This window comes from Oryzias latipes, chromosome 1 (genome assembly GCF_002234675.1).
Source record: "Oryzias latipes chromosome 1, ASM223467v1".
Taxonomy (NCBI): domain Eukaryota; kingdom Metazoa; phylum Chordata; class Actinopteri; order Beloniformes; family Adrianichthyidae; genus Oryzias; species Oryzias latipes.
In genome coordinates, this window is record NC_019859.2 from 26,221,809 (window position 1) to 26,237,923 (window position 16,115).

Sequence of the window (16,115 nt, forward strand, 5' to 3'; positions counted from 1 at the left end):
CCCCGCCCAGCACACAACTCCATAAAGGACCAATGAGGCCACCACAGTGTCGTAAAAGGTCCTCAGCAGCTGTCTGCACACGCCAAACAACCTCAGTCTCCTCAGCAGGTGAAAGCGACTCTGGCCCCTCCTGTACAGAGCATCCGTGTTATTGGACCAGTCCAGTCTGTTATTCAGGTGAACACCCAGGTATTTAACCCTTGTGCTATCTTAGATGATCCCACCCTTACATTGACGTGTTCTCCCTACCATGACAAAGGTGGATAAAGGTGGAAAGATTTCATGTAATCCATGGACACCAGTGAGGTTCACAAATCATTGAAGAAAAAAGGTTCAGAGCACTGTCTAGTGGGTCTAAATGACCCAACTACCAATGTTAAAGTGCCTAGGATAGCACAAGGTTTATAGTGTCCACAAACTCAATGTCTGAACCCTGGATGTTCACCGGTGAGTGTGGTGGTGAGGACTTCCTGAAGTCTCGGACCAGCTCCTTTGTCTTGCTGGTGTTTAGCAGCAGGTGGTTAACTTCACACCAGCACACAAAGTCAGTGATGACCCCCCTGTACTCCTGCTCGTCCCCGCCTGATCTACAGCCAACAATGGCACTGTCATCTGAGAACTTCTGCAGATGACAATGGTGGGAGTTGTAGGTGAAGTCCGATGTGTACAGGGTGGACAACAAGGGGGAGAGCACAGTCCCTTGAGGTGCCCCCTAGCTGCAGACCACAACATCAGACACACAGTCACGCAGCCTCATAAACGGTGACCTTTCTGTGAGGTAGTTGATGTTCCAAGCAGCCAGATGTTGGTCCACACCTGCAACCTCCAGCTTCCTCCTCAGCAGTGATGGCTGGATGGTGTTAAAGGCACTGGAGAAATAAAAAAACATGACTCTCACAGTGCTGGGGCTTCCAGGTGAGACAGGGCCCGATGCTGCAGGTAGATGATGGCGTCATCCACCCTGATACCTGGTCAATATGCAAACTGCAGCGGGTCCAGTGCTGAGCTCACCTTGGTGCAGAGCTGCTAAGCATGATCCTCTGCATAGCCTTCATCAGGTGGGAAGTTAAGGCGACAGGTCTGAAGTGGTTCGGTTCCGTAGGACAACGTATTTTTAGAACCGGAACCAGGCAGGAAGTCCTCCAGAGGACTGGTACCTTGTTCACCTTAACTCAAACCTAACCTGATTCAGGGTGAGGCAGAAGGGGGTTGGAGGGTGGGTGGGCGGTGGCTGGTTTGGTGTTGTGAGTCGTTGGGGGGGTCCCTTTGCTCAGTTGGAAGGGCAGAATGGACTGCTTGGTGCTGAGGTGACAACAGCTGCAGCTGGGAAGAGACGCCTGAGTTGGAAAGGTGTGAAGAGGGGGCCATGTGGATGGAGACTGGGGGCTGGGCAGAATCAAATCTGTTAAAGAACAGGTTCAGTTCATTTGCCCAGGCTTGGTCACCTGTGACCTGTTGACCATTTCCAGCTTCAGCGTGGCCCGAGATGCGTTTTAGACCTCTCCACACATCACGGATGTTGTTCTGTTCCATGCGCTGCTCCAGCTTCTTCCTGTAGCAGTCTTTGTACCTTCTAATCTTGTATTTCAGGTCCCTCTGTACTCTGCGTAGCTCTTCCTTGTCCCCAGAGAGAAAAGCTTGCTTCTTTTCATTTAGGAGGGTCTTCAGCTCAGGAGTGACCTAGGGTTTGTTGTTGGAAAACACTGTTTTTGTTGGCTCTGTGTTTTTCACGCAAAAATTAACATAGTCCGTGATGCAGTTACGGAGACTGTCAATGTCCTCACCGTGTGGACTGCAGAGAACGTCCCAGTCAGTGGTGTTGAAACAGTGCTTTAGTCACTCTGTTACCTCCTCAGTCCAGATCTTCACCGTTTTAACCTGTGGTTTCTGCTGTGTCACCACTGGAGTGTTTGCAGAGGAGAGATGGATCAGGTTGTGGTCAGAGCGTCCTCAAGGGGGGGAGGGGGGCAGAAGTATATGCATTCTTTACGTTAGCATATAAAAGGCCCAGAGTTTTCTTGTCCCTTGGATGATAGTTCACATACTGGGTGAAGTTGGACAGGGTGGCGGAGAGGGGGGTGCATGCATGGTTAAAGTCCCCAGAAATCAGGGCCTGGAACTCGTCAGGAACTCGTCCAGCTTTTTAGAGAGAGAGCAGACGGTTCCCATAATAACAGTTGGTAAATATGGCTTGTACCTCTGTCTTCTCTCCCGGCGTTTAACTCCAGCTCTGTAGCCTTGTCGTCTCCTCCGTATTTCAGCTGGAATATCTGGCTTTTCAGCGAGGACAATCTCAGCTCGGCGAAGAGCTAACAGCCGATCTCGAATGGAACTGCATCCCCCGCGGTTGGTTCAAAAAGTTGAGAAACAATAATAAAACAAAAAGCAAAATAATGATGTTCCTGTCCTTTGTCGCAGAACTTCGTATTAATTGTTGTAAAATACAAAAAACCCAGATAAGGTGGAAGAAAAAATCAAAAAATGTAAAGTAAAGAGCACAAAAAGATAGAGCTACCCAGATATGCTTCCACACACGTGGCGCCATGGTAACTACCTAAAAATGGTGTTTTAAAAACCCTTCATTTATGACACAAGTACATGTTGAAACACTGATGTCTTTTAAAATTCAGTTCTATCTTGAGCTTTGATTAGTTGTAAATGTTATTTTATGTGTATTAAAGTAAAGAATCAGAGTGTGACCAGAAATTCTCATTATTTTTAATACATTTCTCTAACACAGTGATTGTTGCAAAAAAAAATTTTTCTGGAATTGAACAAAATTACTGCCTTAGGAAAAAAATTCAATTCAAATGTCTTAATATTTTTCCCCTTCAATAGGTCTGTAATAACAAAATATGCACATAATCACTCAATACGCTCACCTGATCACAATTAAAAGTTTGTCTTGCAGACTTGGGCATAATGGTGTATAAAAAAAGAAAATGGAGAAAGTTATCATTGAAAGACTTTCAGATTTTTTAAACCGAAACTCAATTTCTGACATGTATTTTTTTTATACATAAAACCTAAATATTTATCTGGAACTTGGTGTGACTGTATCAGAACAATACAAGCAAAACTGCATTGGAACTTAAATCAGACAAAACTATGACAACGCGCAGTTAAACTTCAGACAATCTTGCAGGTCAAAGTCCTCCTAAACCAGACCAAAACCCGTGTCAGAGGAGTTGAGTCATTTTGCATGTCCAACAAAAATGACTCATAGTTTTGGTAATGTGCAGGAATACGTGGAACCTCAAAATAGGTGGAGAGCACTTCGGGAAAATTTGGTCATTCACTACTTCAACACTGATTTCTCTGGGCAGTCTAGAATTTGAGAAGGGCTTTTCGTTGTTCACACGATGCTGCAACACAGACAGTTTCTGACAATATTAGCTTGATGCTAATGTAAAATGGAATTTGTCATAGTACGGCGAATGCTAATGCCTGGTCGACTAAAACATTGCTGACTAAGGTATGGAATTTGCTAACTCTTTTAATGAAAAAAAATGTCTGTTCTAAAGCACAATTTTTTTCTCCAATCTAATGGAATAAAGTATGATGCTATAGCGCCAGCTCAACGTAGTGGCCAAACTGAAATGCCCCCAAAGACAGTTTTGATAACGAGCCAGTTTAAAAAACGTACGATGTCAATGTTTTGCATATTTTGTAGGAGGTTCTCCATTTTAGAAATCACGTAACACTGTATGGTTTTAACAATCTCATTGGTTTATTATGTCACTAATACATTTTACAGTGTGTGAACTGTTTTATTTTTATTCACCTTTATTTAACCAGGATAAAAAAAACTCATTGAGATTAAAAGTCTCTTTTGCAAGAGCGTACTGGCCAAGAGGCAGCAGCACAACAATAACACACAACTCATTTACTGTCATGATTCGGACGTGAGTTCAAAATGACCCAGGTGCTGGAACCCGGAAGGAGGCTAAGACACAACGGTAAGTTTTCAGTGGTTTAATCAGAACCAGATCTTGACAGGACTTTCTTCCAGGAAGAGAGCGAGGGCAGGCTGGAGGAATCTTGAGGTGGAGTCTCCTTGAGGGGAAACAGCGGTGAAGGCGAAGCTTGAACCAAGGCGAGGAGAGGCGGCTGGCTAGAGGTTTCTTGACGCGGCGTGACGGCGGCGTAGGAGGACTGCGACCAGGTAAGGATCCGAAGGGTTTTACGTCCTGAGGCAGAGCGAGAAATACCATGAGCATAAGACAACGAGACGTGAGACATAAACATGAGCTGACCAGACTATGCACCATAGGAGGAACAACGAACTGGCACCGGCTGAAGATCCTGGAGGAGTTTATGAAGGCAGGTGTAGATGAGGTGAGTGGATCCAGCTGGTCGCATAGAATACAGGAAGGAGGGGGGAGGAGGGAGTAGCTGACAGGCCATGACATTTACACTCACACTCAATCAAAAAAAGACAGTCTTAAATGAAGCATTTACAGTTTGAAAGCTTTGTCTGACGTTCATTCAAAAGTTTTTTGAAAAAACCCAGGGAGATCAATTCTTTCAATGTAAACTCTTTCTGGAGTTCATTCCAACACTGCGCTGCAGCAAATCTAAAAGCCTTTTTTTCCATCTCTGTGCCCAGAATGGGCACAGAGAGCAGGAGTATTTCTTTAAAGCGCAGGCTGTAGCTGCTGCTGCTCTTCAGTTCTATGAGCTGCTGGAGATAAGACGGTTCCAACCAAGGAATGTATTTGTAAATTAAAAGGTACTAATATTTCAGTCTGCGCTGGGATAAAGAGGGCCAACCTACCTGAGGATATAGAACACAGTGATTGGTTAGTGACGTCATGTTTGTTATAAAACGCAGTGCACCATGAAAAACAGTGTCCAAAGCATGAAAAGCATCAGCTGAAGCATTCGTATAAATCACATCACCAAAATCTAGGACAGATATAAAAATGGCAGTGACAAGATTTTTTACAGGCTTCAAAAAAAGCCTGTAAACAGTGAAAAGGTGTGAAGAGGGGGCCATGTGGATGGAGACTGGGGTTTTTCAAAAGCTGTAAGAATGTGTGGAATAAATAATGTAATGCCCAGCAGGTACATCACTTGCATTGGGAAAAACGGGAGGCAAACTGTCAACGAGTTAAGCTGTCAATCAACTGACTGCGCTGGAAAACTATCCGTGTCCCATACACTGCACGACTCCTAACAGTCTTTGAGAAGAAGAGACAGAAAGAGAAGCTGAGAGCGCAGTCTCCTTTCCAGCATAACAAGCCCATTTAATTTGGACACACATCACATTGAACATCGCACAAGGGTCATCAACCTCTCCCCCTCCCACACTCATGGTGCTACATAAAGAAACAAACATAACAGGAAGAATAAAATAAGGTGGAACAACAAAACTTGCTGAGCCCTAATTAGATCAGGGGACCGCTCCCACAATCCCCTGCTACTAACAGACATAAACTGCACATGACCGCCACTACAATATTAAATTTCAACATTTCCATCAATGAAGATGTGTGTCATAGCCTGCGACACACGTTTCTACCCAACCCAGTCTCATCCTAAAATGTGTAGTAGCTACATTTGTCCACATGGAAATGCGTGAGAGTTTTACAAAAACGCCCCCTAAACTGTGAGGGGGATACGTTTCATTTTTCTATTCATTTTCTACTAGCCTTCTCAGGATCACGTGACTTTGGAGGTTTGGCCTGCCGTGAGCAAAAAACATGGCGGATGCACGTTCATTTTTCGGTGGAATATCCCATAAAACAAGATATTTTGAGGACTAATTTTTATTTTGACAACATTTCTAGTGAGAAATATACCATTTTCTTTTAAAATATGCTTTCATTTTGGACATACAGTTTGTAGTTTGCTTGTTTCGTTCAACTTTTTCTCCCACAGGCTCTGTTACGTTGGAGAAACACGTTAACTTTCATTCATATCTGCAGACGTGCGCGTGGGTCACGTGACTAATATGATTCTCTTTTTTTCCGCAGAAAATGCCATAAAATAAGAGTGATTGTGGACTAATTCATTTTTGAAAACATTTCTAGCAGTATATATCCCCTTTATTTTCGTAATATTGCAGACATGAAGTTGTTTGTTTGTTACGTTCAACTTTTCCTCAAAGGATCTGAAAGCGTCTGATCTTTTCCATTCATATATGCGGGCTGACGTGGGTCACGTGACGTGCCTTTCTCTTTTTTTCCTGTGGAAAATCTCGTAAAAAGGTACGTTGTGATTTACTAATTTGTTTTATTTACATTTCTAGGGACCCGTGTATAGGTTCTCTCGTTCCGTGTTGCTGTTGCGGCGATCAGGCTTTGATTGACATGTGACAACAAACCGGAAAAATGCTGAGTTCAGGGACGGACCAAAGAGTTCTTTAAATTGATTTTTCTGCATTTTAATTTATTTACACTACGAGTCTAATGGTGTGTGATAAAAAAAACTATAAATATTATGATAAATGAGATGAAACAATTATTTTGATGGAGTTTATAAAATATTAGGATCTATTATATTCTTTTTTCTTTAACTGTCAATTTTTTGACGTATCTCATATATTATAGTATTACAATGAAGTGCTCTAATTTATCTGTTAAAAAAGGTTTCATCACTGTTTCCTATAGTAATTCTCAATAATGTTTTAAATAGGATATATTAAATAGGATATATTATCTAAAGTAAACAGGCTTTTAAGCCTTCAATTTGCCCCAATTGACATGAAGTGCGCATTTCGAAAAGCCAGTGAACGCAGCGTCATACGGGCACCCCCACCTCACTCCCCCGGAAACCCCCGGATGAACCCGCAGGAAAACGCGCGGCTGAAGAACTCTTGGACAGCTGGAAGGTGGGCGATGCTTTGAACTTTTCTCTGTAGAAATGTAATGTTTAGATTTGGGAAACCAGAGATGGGTTTTTAGTAAAAACGTGTTGGCTGTTTAGGATAAACGTTGAATGACGAGGCGTTTTTCCATCTTAAATTTAAAAGGCCGCAGGATCACGGTGAAGGCCTCTTCTGTATAGAGGACGGGGGCGGAAACGTCACGTGGTCTCCGCAGAGGTAAGTTTCCTTTTGGGTAATTTAGCCAGAAACGGGGGTCTGCAGCCCTTTAAACAGCTAAGAGCCTTTCAAATGTCTCACTATCCAGAACTCAGTAGGACACACAAGGTGTCTCTTCAGCCTTTAGAAAATCAAACACTCATTTGCATTTATGTTATTTTGGAAACTGGATAACTACTGGGGTTTACAAAGGCTTTTTTTTTACACATTGTAGATTTTATGTTGTTAGTACATCTCAGCCAGTATTTCTTTAAGGGCCGATATCATGCAACATCAACGTTTTAAAATTTTAAAGTGTATTATAATGTTAATTCCTCACAAAAACTAATCCACAGCAGTATTTTGATCCATTCACGCATCTCTCAGCATTCCTCTGAAACCCTCTGAGCACCAGCCCCTCCCAAATCACAATAAGAGGGTCCTCACATTGTGACCTCATCATAAGTGAGGAGCAGCCTCTTCTAGGAAGAGCCTGTGCAGCTAAAACCGCCTCCAGGCTAACAGACACGCCCACTTTCTCAATGGAGCTAGTGGTGATCAGCAAAATGCTTTCATTGCACAATATTCACATCCATCTTTGCAAAAGTTTGGGTGGAAGAAACGCAGAAACGCTGCCGACGCCGACTCTAGGTTGATGTCATGAAATAGGCGACACCCACAAGAAGAGAAAAGCGGAGCCTCAGAGATCGAGGAAATAGTTTATTCTAAATGGCTAGCATGGTATAGGCCCTCTAAATTGTGCGTATTGACCTCAAATTGATTTTTTTAGGGTACGTTGTCAGGTTTAAAAAAATTCTTCATAAATGCTGGAATTTCTTAAAATATTGTGCATCACCGCTTGATAGATTATTGAAGCATTATGGGTACTGTAGTCAGGAGCCTGGCACAGTAATACTTTGCTTCAACTGTTGAGTAGATCACCAAGTTGAGTAAAGTTTGACTTATCTGACTGTTTTGTTTTGCGTGATGCGCTGTGTCGTCTGAAAAATAGGATATTTGTTTGAATTAAAAACATTTTTATTTTTTGTCAGAGAACCGCAAAGGAGGGGTCAAGGAGCCACATGTGGCTGTGGAGCCTCAGGCTGCAGACCCCTGGTCTAAACAATTATGGCTGATTTGACTGACCACATGTATTTATCCTAGCGTTGTCAACAAAGTTAAAGAGCCGCTCCAATGGAAGTCATGTTTTTAAGATCAAACATTTTTCTCTTTATTGAGAACATTAACAAAAATATAAACACATACACAATAATATAAGATTAAAACTGTTTCTGGGTATTTATTCAAATCTCAATGGATCAGGAGAAGATGAAACTGATTGTCTCAAAAAGCTTATAGTTGTGACGCTCTAACTGCCATCAATGGGCCAAAGTCTCTGCTCCGCTCCAATTCTGATGCATCCACTTGCAGACAAATACCGGTAGATCCATTAATGTCCTGAGTTCCCTTGTCTGAGCTGGTATCTGGCTCAAAAGTGTACACATGGATAGCTCCAATGTTGCTCATTGATTTTTTTTTTTTTTTTTGCTATGCTAATGTCGGCTAGGGCTTGTGAGGTGCTATAAGCTAGCGGGAGAGAGAATCAACAAATGGTTTATGGGAAATTAGCAGAGGCAAACATCTGCACCACAGCTCTGAGGTGAAATTCTTATGAGCTGCTGTGCTGCAGAAAAATGTCTTAAAAAAACAAAATGATCGTAATTAAAAAAACACTGGGAACGATTTTATAATAGCTAAAAATTCTGTTGGAGTGGGACTTAAAGTCCCACTCCAACAGAATGTCTGATTCCTGATTCTTGTATGTATGTATATACATAAAAGAACCTCATGTTTTTTTCCCTTTCCTCTCTCAGACTGGTCAGTTATTTGGAGACAACATGTACAAATAGTTCCTGGACTGATCTTCTGCTAACTTTGAGATGGAGAGGCTGTCAGGTTCATCTGTTTCAGTGTCCTGCATGCTCTCCCTCCATGTTGGCTGTAGCAGTGGATGGAACTTGCTAATTGTACTGTTTTGAGAGCCAACTGGGTTGTGTAAAATTCTTTTCCACCTACATTTTTGATGGTATAAATGTTTTTCTTATGTAAACTTTTCTGTTCTTTTAGGCTCAGTGGTTATTTGGAAGATGTGTTTTTGACCAAAAACACTGTGGTGAGCTCCTTTGTGAACTGCATTCATGGGGAAATAGAATATGTAAGGTTATTTTCATGGCCTCTTCCTTAAGAAAATGAACATGCCTGCATATATGTTTTATTGTATTTTGTGTCATATCATCATGTTAATATACGACATTTATTTGTTTTGATAGAATCCTGGAGATGGGAGATGTGGAGCAGGTAAGTTTGTGGCAGCACCAGAGTCCTCCAACAAGTTTTCTGGCAAAGTAAATGAGGAAGGATCGCAGTCTGCCATCGTGGAGTTTTGCTGAAAGGCGTGAACACGTTCCATCCATGCATCCATCTTCTTCCATTCATCAGGAACCAGGTTGTGAGGGCAGCAGTCTAAGCAAAGATGCCCACACTTCCCTCTCCTCCAGCTCCTCTTGGGGGACCCCGGGGCCAGCTGAGAGACGTAGTCTCCCCAGCGTGTCCTGGGTCTCCCTTAGGGCCTCTGCCCTTATTCCTGTTGGAGTTTTTTTCTAACCCCTTATGTTTCAAAAGTTTGCAAACATACATTTTGGTTGAAAATGATGAGGATCCGAGGATGAAATCAAGAAGGGACAACATCAGGGAAAGGGACTGAACCGACTGAACAGCTTCCTCTCTTCAGCAGACACATGTTCCCAGTACATATGTGTCAAAAACTGGTAAATACTCATTGAAGATGCATCCTTTTTGTGTAATTTGTTTTCTCAGTTTAATACATTTTGATCCTTTCATTCTGCACAGACATCCTCGCCGTTCAGGCCGGTGGCTGGAACAAGCGGAAGTCAGAAAAGCTGGAGCAGACGTGACCAGAATGATACCTCCAGGTAAAGACTGTGGTAATGTTGTAGATAAATGTTGGCTTGTTTCTTTCATGTTACTCTCATGCTGTTGATGTGGAATATCTCTTGATTTCTTCAGTATTATTAATACATTAATCTCTTCCCACAAGGACCAATCAAAATGACCCAGAGAAAAACACTGAAGGGCTTTGTCTGAGCATCAGGAAAACAAGAATCAGCTGTCATCAACATATGGTAAAAATCTTTTGTAACCTTTGTGCTATCCTATGACCCCCCCCCCCCCCCCTTCCATTGAGGTGTTCCCCCTACCATGACAAAGGTGGATAAAGGTGGAAAGATTTCATGTAATCCATGGACACCAGTGAAGATCACAAATCATTGAAGAAAAAAGGTTCAGAGCACTGTCTAGTGGGTCTAGATGACCCAACTCCCAATGGTAAAGTGCCTAGGATAGAACAAGGGTTACACTTTCTAAAGTTGTTGCATAACTGATCAAGCATGATGTGATGAATTGCAGGTTATGGTGCCATGGTGAAGAACTAAAGGCTCTATGATGTCATGCTGCTGACCAGACTGTGGTTGGTGAAGTCCAGCAGCACTGCAGGTCCTTGAAGTGTGGTTGAAGAGCTCTCCTCCCAGCTTTTGGAAGGTTCTGCCCCCCAAAGCCAGGAGGTTTCTCTTTGTGATCTGCATGGATGTCCAGGGCTTGTGGCATTTATGTGTTTTCTTCTTCATTTCATTTTTAGGCAGCACAGAGTCATTGATGGAGAGAGGACGTGAAGGACTAATTGTCTGCTGAGGAGGAGACTTTCTGCAGTTCAAGCCCCAGCTCCACCCCTAAAAAAAGGCTTATATAAAGGAAAACTTCATTTCAACTTTGTACCAATAATGACTTTTAATTGAAATGAGAGATTTTTTTTCTGAACTGCACCAATGAAGGGTTTTTCAACCTAAATTTCAACAATTACATTATTTTTTACCTCCGTTTAAGTTTCTACAACACTAGCTAAACATTTCAGTGCTCACACCTGTGCTGAAGACACTTCTCATTTTAACTCAAACGTTTGGCCTTTGATTTGTATGTCCAACACCTTAGAATGAAACACTGACCTATTAAACTCATATAATGTGCTATGCATCTCCAAATCCTTTGTCAGGGTACAGACTACATTTTAATTGTAGCAAGACTGAAGTAAAATGTAACAAAATGACAATGAGTTATCTTAAATTAGGGGTAAATGACATGAGAAATTAAGAATATTAGAAGTGTGGAGTGATATGTGTATCAGTATGTTAGCTACAGGAAGGGTGCTGTCCTTGACACGTCCCTTTACTCAGACAGGATGACAGGTAGGGAAGGGGGTAGCCGATGATCTGCTCCAGTATCTTCAGCACAGAAGCTTCTGCTGCTCTTCTTCAGTTTGATCTGAGAGCCAGACCATGATGCAGTTGGACTGGCTGAGCGGTAGGTTGCCAGCAGCTTCAGACGTGCTGCTGTGCCTTGTTGATAACGTCCTGGATGTTAGGAAACCAAGTTAGATCAGCTGAGATGGGGATGCCCAGGAAAGGGAAGCTGTGAACCCTCCTCTATGCCTACTAAAGTCCAAGATGACTTTTATGGTCTTTTATTTGCCGATCAGCCTTACACTATACAGTTTCCGCACTTGTCTACAAAGTTCACCTCCGTGACCTTTAATAAGTCTTTGTTATTGGCAAGTTAATTACTTATATCCAAGACATGGAGATGTGGGTCCAGTATGAGCAGGATTTGGGAAATGGCAGTTGCCAAGAACTCACATGAAGTTTCAAGGTTTTTCCCTTTATTTGGAGGAAAAAAAGTTTTTGTCCTTTGTTTGTTGTGCAGAATTGCAAACCTAGAAAGAAATCAAGTTGAAAGAATTGATATAAATGTATTTGCCCTTCTTTTGACCCTTCTACATCATGAATATTTGGTGGCTGTTGCTTGGCGACTGTGAGATCTCTCCATAGGATTGACATGGGCTGGGCCTCTCCATGACCTTGATATGATTGTTCTTCAGCCATTCCTTGGTTGCCTTGGCTGTAGGTTCTAGGTCACTAACCTGTTGGAAGACCCATCCATGACTGATTTGAAGGGTCCTGGCTTAAGGAGGGTAGGAAGTTCTCACTCAGGATTTTCCATTAATGGCTCCATCAACGTGGTGACGTAGCTCTGTGCAGAAAAATAGCCACAAAGCATAATGCTTCCACCTCCATGTTTGACAGTGGGGAAGCTGTTCTTGGGGTCATAGGTAGCAATTCTCTTCCTCCAAACCCAATGGTTGAGTTGATGCCAAAGAGCTCAGTTTTGAGCCAAACATTCCATTATGCAGAATAAACTGATAAAGCAAACCCTATTTTTCAGTGTGTGATTTTCATTTTTTCATAAATCTTAGGACAATTTAGATGATAAAAGTAATAAATATATGAAAACAGTATAATACAGTAAATATGTAAATATTTGATGTGATGAACAATGCTTATCTGATTTAGACCCAACATGAAATATTTTTTGACACACACACATCAAGTTGTGTTATTTAATGCTCGTAATTTAGACACAAATGATAGAAATGTTAGGTTTATATGCCAAAGATATGCCATGTGAAAATTTTAGTGCAAATACGCATGCGTGCGCGCCGTGCACATAAAGCCACCCCACCCCCACGTATCCGCGCGCCGGTCGGTGGGTGCTGGGCGTCAATAAAGGTAATCTGGTTGTCGCGCGTTCTGCATCTCTGCACGAGCTAAAGAAGTCTCAAAGGTAAGAAATGTGAACACAAGAGGCAGTAATGAAAATACTTTATGATCATCTGAATGTATTTTCATCTGACAAATGAATGCAGCTGTTATCACTGTGACGGAAGAGCGGTGCTGAAAAATACGGCCTCCATCGAGAGACTGAACGTAACACGACTGCAGGTTACTATGATCGTCATAGAAAAATGTATTAATTATTTGTTTCGACTGTATAGTTATTGTGGTGGAGCAGAGGAAGGGAGGTTTGTGAGAATCGGGGTTACATTAGCTAATATGGCAGCGCTCGCGCCACCGCCGGTTTCCCGGCAAAAAAAGGAACAGTAATTTACTGATATATTAAAGTGTTATGATTGACCTATTTAGGGTTTTTCTCCAAATTTACACAAAAAACGTTGTAACAACGATCATCTGGACTTGGTTTTGTAAATATTTTAAAATAGTCTCTGTCTCAGATACCTGGACTGATTGACTCCTCCCCCTCACTTTCCAAACAGGAAGTACCCGCTGGCTCCAAGGAGCCAAAATCCTGTAGACTTCTAAAGAGAAACAAACAGCTGTTAGTCATTCTATGTGTCAGATTAACCATTCTTGTTGTCATACCCTTTTCAACACGTTTTTGCTAATTCCAGTTATTTGTTTTACAAAACTGTTTCTTTATCACAAGTTATTCAAATTATAGACTGACCAACAGATGCCTCAGTAATAGCATGTGCCACCTTGAATGTTTGTTTGACAAATTCCACCAAGCTCACTTTCAGTGGAAGCAGTGTGGACTTTCAACAAGCTTACTCCTGATTGGCGACAGTAGTTGCCATAGAAACGTTGACTCAGATCAATCACTGTCAACTGGCTCCAACGTGGTGACGTCTGTATCACAGAGAAACGACAACAGAATTGAATTTGTTATGATGGATCTGGAAGGAAATGGGTGACGTCACACTCGCTCAAACCTTTTCTCTGATCCAGTCAAACTGCTTTTTTACCAGTTTTATTCCAGAAATCATTTTGGATAAGAGGAAAGACATCTTCAGCTCAAAACCAAGTCTTCATGACCTTTTTTTATAACTTTTCTTTTTAAAATTCAGAAATAATAACCTGCACATTCTTACAAAACTGTTAGACTTCAATTGCTACCTTAATTTAATTGTAAAACTAACAACCATTGTCATTAATATGGCAATATTTTCCCCAAATCTTATCAGAATGGGGAACTGGAAACATAAAAATTCTGCTTTTCCTATTTTCAGCTGACTCTGCCACGAGGCTCGACAACGTCTTCCATCAACTGTGATCGCTGTGGCCGCCAAAACATCCAAATGTAAGGCGGGCTACAAAGATTTCAGGCCAAAAGAGAACGCCTCACATGTGATGAAGTGTCTGTATTGGTATGTATTTACCATCTGTGACTCAGAGTCATTAACCAATTGTCGATCTGTTCACAGTGTTATATGATAATTTAAATTTTGACGATGACGATACAAAAATTGCTGCCAAACCTGCCAAAAAGTCCCGTCTCTTACCACACACATGTTGTGCCCCCTAAGTTGCCCTAAGTTCCCTGATCAAGCACAAACGTGTTTTGCCTGGATGAAGGCCTTGTATCAGGTATACTGGTAATAATAATTTTACATTCACCTCAGTCTGTTGTTTTAACTCATTATTCATGGAAGCTTGATGATGACACCACATCTTCAATCTGCATGAACTCTAGTTTGATTAGAAACTTTCATTTGTGAACCGTCAGCAGATCTGGTCATGTCTCACCAAAACAACCACACTAATCATTTTATCATTTTCATCCATTAAGGTTGGAAAAACCAGCAGCCCTCCAGTGCTTCAGCCGTCCAACCATCAACCGTTTCAGACATCCATCCTCCCACCACTTCAACCACCAATCTCTCCACCACTTCAGCCCCACAGCCGTCCACCAGTGTCCCAACTCCTGACATTTTACTATCCTGGTACAATCTTATTTTTCTGCACAGTTAGCAAAAATGATATGTTTTTTAGATATTCCTGTGTTTTTTTATCCTCAACAAATGTTTCTCCAAAGAAATGTGAAAATACAGAATTATTCATTTGGTGGTTATTTTTACACTTTTCCTCAAATCTTTAATAAGAAAGAAATAATTCAGTTCAAGTTTACTTTAGCTTTTCTTTTTAATGGGCATTACAGTTGATATAAAACATATAACATGCAATTAAAATGCTTTGTAGTTAAAAACATTTTACACACTATTAAAAGATTCTATAAAATATTATTTAAAAAGAATCCTTTCCAAGAAAATGTTGACTACCGTAGATCTTCCCATAGTAGCCCTGGCGTTTATTCCATCACAGACAGAACAGTGATGGTTAATGGGTTTATTTTGCAGCAAAACTTCATCAAGAAATGCAGACAAACACCAGCAGATGAACATTTCAGGATTTATTCAAATGATGAGAACATTGGATTGTGTTCTGATCAGCACTGGCTGTTGACGTTTCTTTTCTCCTTCAAGCATCAGCCTCCGTATCAAAAATCATGTTGGTCGTCATGAGGATCTCTTTCCTGGAGACACGCCCACCTTTCCGTCTTTGTGCAATAATTCATGTTCAAACCAGTTCTTCTAATTTGTCGCTTTTCTTTGCATTTCCACCAGTAAAAAGTAATACGACAAAATACTTGCAGAATTTGTAAAGATTTGGATTTTGTATTATTAATTTGCCTTTTTTAGTCTTTTATTATAAAATAACTATGCATTATTACTTTATTTTAACTAACACATTTATCTTAGTTTACAGTAGTCCTCTTAAACATCTCTTAAACAAGTTTACACTTTTCATCTTTCAGAATGCAGCCGTGTGATTGGAGGAAAAGATTAATATGCAATACGGACATTTAAAGAAAAAAGGAGCAGTTTTTATTTTACATTATTACTATTTTAAAGTAGAACTATAATGTATATAAATGCTTTTTTATTAATTTGTTTGGCATATTTACTGTGTTAGAGTTCTGATGATTGTTTTGAGTGGTAAACGTTTTTATTTTATTTATGAAACCCAGATGGAGTTAATGGAGTGCTCGTCATGTTTTATGTTGTATATATTATTAATGAATTAATTTATTTATTTTGAAGTGCCTATTTGCAAGTAAAGAAGCCGGGGTTATGGTTAAAATACGTGCGGACAATCCAGCAACGTGCCTCTTCAACATGAATTTCCATCAGTTTTTTTGCTTGGTCGCAAATAAATAAGTCCAAATAATAATCAGCCTAATTTGTTTTTTTGTTTATTTAAAATTATATAAATATTTTCTAATTTTCTTTGTCAATAAAAGGACAAAAGGGGTAGATGATGGA

General features: G+C 40.9%; 1 long non-coding RNA gene across 4 annotated transcripts; it reads left to right on the top strand.

Moving 5' to 3' along the window:
• Positions 1-6,156: 6,156 nt before the first annotated feature.
• Positions 6,157-15,043, top strand: LOC111947985. Of its 4 annotated transcripts, none has more exons than XR_002873977.1 (10): positions 6,157-6,212; positions 6,730-6,835; positions 6,977-7,048; positions 9,358-9,855; positions 9,938-10,020; positions 10,146-10,230; positions 10,514-10,645; positions 10,743-12,936; positions 14,022-14,159; positions 14,582-15,043. It is a non-coding gene; the product is annotated as an uncharacterized LOC111947985 (long non-coding RNA). The 4 variants fall into 4 exon arrangements; XR_002873980.1 differs by lacking the exon at positions 6,157-6,212 and adding an exon at positions 14,319-14,379 and having other exon boundaries at positions 6,452-6,835; XR_002873978.1 differs by lacking the exon at positions 6,157-6,212 and adding an exon at positions 9,155-9,242 and having other exon boundaries at positions 6,784-6,835.
• The last annotated feature ends 1,072 nt before the right edge of the window (positions 15,044-16,115 follow it).